The sequence below is a fragment of the Styela clava genome, chromosome 5, assembly GCF_964204865.1.
Source record: "Styela clava chromosome 5, kaStyClav1.hap1.2, whole genome shotgun sequence".
In the NCBI taxonomy this organism is placed as follows: Eukaryota; Metazoa; Chordata; class Ascidiacea; order Stolidobranchia; family Styelidae; genus Styela; species Styela clava.
Window position 1 is genome coordinate 21,393,533 of NC_135254.1, and position 8,228 is coordinate 21,401,760.

The 8,228-nt window shown below is 37.8% G+C and overlaps 1 long non-coding RNA gene across 1 annotated transcript; it reads left to right on the forward strand.

Annotated features, from left to right (window-relative positions):
- The first annotated feature begins 79 nt into the window (after positions 1 to 79).
- Positions 80 to 1,512, forward strand: LOC144423067 (uncharacterized). Its single transcript, XR_013475564.1, has 2 exons — positions 80 to 515; positions 754 to 1,512. It is a non-coding gene; the product is annotated as an uncharacterized LOC144423067 (long non-coding RNA).
- The last annotated feature ends 6,716 nt before the right edge of the window (positions 1,513 to 8,228 follow it).

An 8,228-nucleotide genomic window follows, 5' to 3' on the forward strand; every position in this document is an offset into this window, starting at 1 on the left:
ACAGGGCTGCGAGAATTTGAAAGCGGTAATACTGTATGTTACCGTACTTGTTGCAAATCACGTTCACGAAATCTATATATCTATACTAAAAGGCTCTACCCGTTGCAAGCACCTTACAGGTACGGTACCGTACAGGTCAACCAACTGCTAGGCCTATTTCGAACCAAAAAATAGTAGACAGTTATGCTGATGCAATCAACGGTACCGGTAGCCTACCGTATGTCCGTACGGAAGAATTCACCTTCGATACGATGTTGCATTTTTATTAACCAGAATCTACTAGTGAATTATTTTTTGAAAATAACTACGTGTAAACGCTGCGCATATGGTATTTGCCGGTCTGACAACCTGTACCGGTACGGTACCCCTGCCGTTCAAATGGAGTAAGATTTGTGCTACTTCCGAAGCCACATATTGACCACTAAAAGACAATGAGGTGGATGAAGGAATGCAACAGGCCTCACAGTCAAGTCAATCTAGGAAAAATCACCAGAAATACATACGTGTGTACCAAGGTAGGCCAACATCAATGTTGTTTTCGATACCTATGATTTATTCAATGTGTTAATTTTATATGAAATAAATTTTCATACAAGCAATGCGTTCCATCATGCATTTTCATGGAGGCAATGGACCAACTGATGAATACCCTGACCCTATATCAGATTCTTATCACCCAACAAAAAGACACCATCAAATTGTGAGGTAAGGATCACTTATACCATAATTCAACTTTGGATCATAATTTAACAGGATCTGTCACCAGATACTTCATTTGATACAGCGACGTGCGAATCTGACGAAAATGAGAAAGGATTGTCAAGGATCCAACCAGATATGCCCCCAAACTCTTTAGTTGAAACTACCTCAAGCGCCACTGAAGAAAATGACAGCGCTTTGTCAGACAGCAGAAAATTGTAAGCAAGCATCATCATCATTTTATTTTGGTTCTCTGGCATGAAACAACACAAAAAGTCAACATGCAAACAAAATGCAGAGAAAACTGGTAGTCGAGCATAACCTAAAATAGATTTTAAAAAGTACACGGCTACCTACCAGAAAAGAAATAATAATAATAAAAGGGCACGGAAGAATTAACAAGATTCAGAATCGGGCAACACTTTTAACATAATTCAAAATGAGAAAACACATACTTCTTCCAGCATTGGTGTCATATTTGCTAACTGTAAAAATGATGAATGAAGAAGGAAAATTAATATTGAAGACTTGTGACTTCATGCAGAATCTTTTAGTGCTCAGTGAGCGCAATTCTTCCATATTATCAGGAGATGAAACCAGGCAGCTCAATAAAATAACTCGGAAGTAAAATCATTGTGATACATTATGTCTGTGAATGGAATTGTGAAATGAATTTAATTCTAATATTTTGACGTTCCATTGCTTTCATGGTTTTTGTTTATTGTGCCCAAAAGCATATATGTGGTGTGTATTTTTATCCTATACAACACAATATCTGGAAAACTGTATATTTTGTAGTAATTTTCTTGGATTTGCTTGTTCCTTCATCATATATTTTTTATAATCTGTTATATTCCATTTCTACACTGAATGAATAAACTATATTGTAAAACCTATCAGATACCAGACTGTTTTTGGTTGAACCTGTATGATTGGAACTCTGGCTCGATCTAACTTTGTGGGCTTAGCACCAACTACAGACGACAAAACTGTTGGATCTATTTTGTTCCCTCCATATAGGTTGTTACCAATGCTGGGGAAGGCCTGTACACGCTTGGCTCAGCAGAAAATCTTTTATTCCCATCAATTTCATCTGTTGGATAGTCCTTGTTAGTTCAACGACATGGCAACAAGCACCAGTAGTTCTGATGAATATGTAACAATTTTAAACCATGTTTATCACTATAACATTATTGGTCTTGTAATTTTATGTGGTAAGTAATCAATCATAATACCTCAATAAACCTGTTGAATCTAATCTATCAATAGTATATTTGCACCCCTCTTACTGAGCTAATAAAGACTCCGGCAGAGACTCCTGAACTTATCTATAGCATTTGGCTTTGAAATCTAGCGTTGAACCAAGATTGACGACTGAACCATCATGAATGTATTTGAAAAAAATATTCATCTGTTCATAATTACAGATTGCTGTAGTTTGTGCAATGTTTCCAAGAATGTATTCAAAAGACATTTTTTAAACTGCCCCTGCATTTCATTTGCTTCTATACTAAATCCACCAATTCAGTCCTAACTTGGACGCTACCTATTAGTCTATGAACCATGGGATGCGGTACCGGTAGTCACGCAGGTCTCCCAGTCCTCTGACATTCTTCAACCATATAAGTTTAAATATCACCTTTCAAAGTTTTGTATCCCTCTCCAGCTGGGGCAAAGAAAAGGAGAACCAAGTCATAGAAAAGCCATCTCTGAGTGATTCCATTTTTGTATGTTAAATAGGCTTTTGGAACTAAGTTAGGTACGATAACGACAATGTGAAGGCGGAATAACGTTAATAATAGATCACTTGACAATATGTTATAACTTCAGAAGCACGAAAATACCGCCATCGCCAGTAAATGCCATTCGAAGGCATTTGAAACGAGCAACGTACCACTTTATCGCCCTACACAAGCCTGAATATTTGCAATGTTTGTCTGAGCGAGCAAAATCAAAACAATAAAGGTCAAAGGTCGGGGAAAGGTCCATTGAATTATTGGACACGTTTAGTGGCCATAACGATTGTTTCAAAATTTTGTTGTTATTGTTATTTGTCTCCGTCTCCATATTTAAAAAATCGCTTTTCTCTTCGAATACTGGACCAATTGCTTTGATATTTTCAGTGGTTAAAGATAAAATTTTTCTCCAGAAGGCTATTACTTTTTTTTCGCTATGACGTTATCAAAATTATTGCCACTGGGTGGCGCTACGTGTCCATATATTTGAGCATAGCTCTCTTGTTTCTTGATTTGAATTTAGGTTTCCGATACACAACTGAAAACTAACGAATAGAGCTCAAGAACGCGAAAACGAGGTAATGTTTACGACCACGCTTGAAAATCTGTCTGGGTGAGAAAAGTGTCTGAGCGGATGCGAAAAGGGACCATTGTTACGTCACTTTTTGCATCTTCCTGATTGGCAAATGTCAAGATGTAAGCAAGGAAGTCGATGCTCTGGGAAAGGACCATACTAACCACTTTTGAACCTGATATATAAATTGAAATAAGTAAAATTTTGGTCAAGAAAAACAGACTTAAAATTTCGACCGGAGGTTATAGTCCGGCAGAATCGGGCCTTTACATTGTTTTGGGACATAAAGTTTTTTTCATTGTTTAGATATAATGTCGATGACATAAATAATGATACCCAGGTGGGTGTGGAGTATATAATGTTGAGCAATTTTTTTAAATGGATTTTAAGTATTCATACTAAGATGACGCACAGCCTGAATCCGAACCTGGTACACATGCAATGTTCAGGTTGTGCGCCATCTTGATACGAATACTTCGGGAGCACCTTTTCGTTAAAAACAATTATTTCATAACTACATGGGTTAGTTTTGAATACATATTAACATTGCATCTCCTTACAATGTCAGAAATTCAATTTCAGTAGAACAAATGGTAGTTTATTTCACTAATATAAGCCAAGATCCATCGACAGCATCTAGCCACTTTCTTTTGCGCTCGTCAAACTACATTTGTGTTGCTTCGGGCATTTCGTTTTCCTGCTTAAAGCTTAGGAACTTGGGAAATATTTTCTTAGTTGAAATGGATTGGAATATTCGACCTCGTCTTTCACTCCGAACAAGGCCATGTAAAACCATCCACTGGTATCTAACGATGTGTAACGTGTTTTCTTTTGGAAGAACCGGAACCTTTCAGGTGCAGCATTGACTTTGGCCAAATTAATATATCCTTGTGGAGATAGAAGGTATGCGTGTGCGAAACCGAGATGTGCACCTGTTATTCCAACATAGTTGAGTCAAACATTTTGATCACTAGTACATCACACACATTTTCCTGCGTGCTTCGGTTGTATATACGTAGTAACGCGCACATTTTTGAGAACATGCATCAAACTCCACTTGTTTATTGAGCTATAGGTTTTTGACGAGCTTTTGTGTATGATTTCATTTCATAGAATTTGTATGCTGTTTTAAAGAATACTAGTTTAAGCTTTTTTATTCATTCAAACCGCGTGTTGGAAGTAAGTTATGAATACTGCGTGTTGGTTTTCAAATGGTTTATTAGTATCCATCACTTGACATCCTTAAATCGGTGACGCCAGTAAATCTTTAATACAAAAAAATCAGTATCATCTGCAATAAAAACAGCAGTACCTACTCAAATGACAGCTGGGGGATGGATACTCATATTATCTGCTCCATCGCGTGCCTCTTACTAGTTTACATGAGTGCCAATTGGTATCTAAGATCAGCCAGAGACAAAAAGTTTCGGACTGCGGTTGGCGAGACGAAATGTTTTAAAATATGTAGTCCACAATAAGATTATTTGATGCATATTACTGAAAGTTACGCCTTATATGTCATTTCCAATTGCACTATTTCTTTACTGATATTCAATGATATGACGCTCATCTGACATAGTTTTTCAAGTGTGTAGATAGGTATAATCTTTTCCACGCTGTTCAGATGGGAATGCGCGAATATATCTGAGAATCGCTAACATTGGTTCGCAATGCGATGAAATCCCACCTTGGCATTTATGCCTCTCGCAATTGCTGCGTATATTTATCGGGGAAGTTCTGTGGCGTGGTTATCAAATGAAGAACACATGGGAGTATTTTTTCCACTTCTCTACTACTCTCAAACCTTGACATTTTGTCAAACCTTTTTTCCAGTGAACCTTTTTTCTTAAACATCCCCAACAACCACAATTAATTCTGTAATTAAACTTCCGAAACAAACAGATAAAATTATCAACAGATGCATATCACCAAGTCCTGAGTAGATATTGCTAAATTGATCTTTATTTTACTATTTTCATGTAATGCTTTTTGGTAAACCTGTTATCTATCGTAAATGCAGCGCATTTGGCTATGTTGAAGTGTAACTATTTTGGCCTCACATTTTTGATATTTGATCTCTTGGCCTTGGTGCTCTGTCAAACAAAGTTACATACAAAATATTGGTTGTTGTACATGTTGTTGGAATAACTTGGCATTTTACCACCCGTATATATATCATTCATCGTCGAGAATAATAATGAAATCATAAAATCTAAAACCCGTTTTCGTGAATTTTTTGTTGTAGCTGAATTCGAGGGACAGCATGACAACAGGCAAGAGAAGCACTGTGGCCTCTTATACTTTTTGACAGGGTTTCCTAAATTGGGACCCCGGTCTCCTTGGAGGCCACTGATCGGTTATCTGGGAGCACGAACAAACAGATTGAAATGCGAATATATAATAACAATGTATTTTTATAGAAGAGAAGAAGCAAAAGTGTTGAAAGTCTTTGGTAGTTTGGTAAAAAGCATTGAACATAAGAATGAACTACATTCTTTCTCAGGGATATACTATAAAATGCAGCAATTTTCTCATTCTTGTTTACGTGATAGCATTATCTTTCTCTGCATTGTAGTGATCATCCTGCTACATAAAAAATCCTTTCCTTGCTAACAAATAATTGACTGTTCTCCACCGGGTGAATATCCACTTGAACCACTGCCGACTGCATTAGCAGGCTTGTATTGTTAATTGCAACAAAAGCGGGTATTTTGAAATAGTACTCTTTAGTTTACGCGTATTTCAACAGTATTTCCATATATATGGGTCGCGACTCAAAGCTGGGTTCAAAAAATGCCTAAAGTTATTGATTTTTATTTCCTAGTAAATTTCGTGCTTCCGTAGTTTGTGTACCAAGATGGCGCACAACCAGAACATAGTATTGTAACAGGTTAGGTTTCAGGTTGTGCGCCATTATGGTGCACAGATTTGATGGAAAACACTAATACAAATATCGAGCCATAAAAAAAATTGCTCAAGGCTGCAAACTCCACACCCATGTAAAAATGATGGGCAATAACCCCAAGATGAATAATCACAAATAAAAAAAACTTTATGTCTGAAAACAAGGTTGGGCCCAAAAAGACCCCTTATCTGCCGGACTATTAGGAAACATTCAAAGTGATCGCTTTTTACTAGATCAGTGGTTCCCAAACTATTTGAAAAAAATTCCATGACGGACCCCTTGCAATTTTTTGAATGATTCCCGACCCTGCGCACTAAAACAAAACATTAAAAGATCACAACAAAAAATCAATGCGCCGTTAAGTGAAACGAACAAAAGAATATAAAGCGCAACTCTTATGACATGTGTGACATCCAGCCTGTTCCGATATTTGGTAAACGTACAAAAGGGCAACAACACCTACAGCCCTGCAGTTAGTAAACTCGTGGTAACATGAATTGAACTCTCTCTGTGATATCACAAGCACACAGCTATGTGACATCACAATGAGGCAGTGTGATCGAAACAGAAAGTGACGAATCAGTGTCTCCAACGGTGATTACGAAGCAGAAAAAGGCGACAAATGTGTATTTGTAAATTTAAGCACTTAATTTTTGTATTATCGAGCTATGAGTCATATTACAGATTTGTTTCGCGGACCCTCCGAAAGTACTTCACGGACCCCAAAGGGTCCGCGGACCCCAGTTTGGGAACCACTGTACTAGATTATCATATGCGGCTGCCACGCTTCAAGAAAAAAGTGTTCCCATGAATTCAAACGACAATAATTTATCAACACAATGGATCATATACAAACAATACATAAATTTAATGGATTATAAAAACCTAGTTTGATATATCTTTCCACTTTTTTACGCGATCTCATTATGAGTAAACTAATAAAAACTCGTACAAACAATTACGCAGTTGTGTCATGCATGACTACTTCCAGTGTAAACAATTCTTATCTCCTGACTAAGGGAAAACCCCCACAATTCAGGTTGCCTTGAAAAAAGTGCAGGCTGTGGGGCGATGTAGACTATAATAGGCGTACTTATAGAGTACATATTTGTGTTTTATTCGTTGACGTTTGTTTCTATATATTTGGTATTACATGAAGATATGTTTTAGGGCGAAAATTCGTCGTTTATGTCGATTCCATAATCGGCAACTTAGGTACGCGTACCGTACCGTAACTAGCAAACGATAAAATATTTAATAAAAATAAATAAATGAAACTGATTACGGTACAATACCAGAACAGCAATCAAAAATATGGGTAAGATTTAAAACTTACAGAATTTGAATTAAAAGGTCTTTCCAAAGGGAAGTCAGTAAGTACCGGTACCGGTAATAAATTTATTTACACACCGGTCTTACTACTTACTGAATACAGCGCGAAACATCGCAAAGAGCGCAAAACAGCGCGAAAGAGCGCAAAACAGAGGGAAACAGTGTGAAGCAGAAAATTTTTTTGCAATGAGGCACTTTGTTTTGAATTGGAGTACCACGGCAGCAAATTAAAAACACAAACCAACGTTGTAGCCAGTAATGCTGTAATGCAGTAATGGCAGGTCTGCCCCTGCTGGTGACACATTTTGGGTATCATAATTTAGAACATTTTCCATATGGATATAGTTGGATTTAGGGTTAGGGTTAGGTAAAAAGCGGTCTTACTATTTACTGAATACAGCGCGAAACACCGCAAAGAGCGCAAAACAGTGCAAAACAGTGGGGAAACAGCGCAATTCAGCGCGAAAGAGCGCAAAACAGAGGGAAACAGTGTGAAGCAGAAAAAAAATTTGCAATGAGTTCGGGGCACCTTGTTTTGAGTCGGAGTACCACGGCAGCAAATCAAAAACAGAAACCAACGTATGTAGCCAGTAATGCTGTAATGACAGGTCTGCCCCTGCTGGTGACACATTTTGGGTACCATCATTTAGAACATTTTCCATATGGATATGGTTGGCTTTAGGGTTAGGTAAAAAGGGACCTCCAGAAGTATGTGCACCAAGATGGCGCACAACTTGAAAATAGTATGTGTGTGTGTGTGTGTGTAGCGGATTCAGGTTGTGCGACATATTGCTGCACATACTTCTGGAGCACCAAAAAGGTAGATAAAATTTCGCATGATGACCTATAATCCGATACATAACCTTGTAAATATACCGGAAATAGCGCCATAAAACCATGGCGAGAGGCGCCGTGGTTCTTTCGTGGCAGGAAGTGGTAATGACTGCGTCTCCTGTTTTGCGCTGTTTCCCTCTGTTTTGCG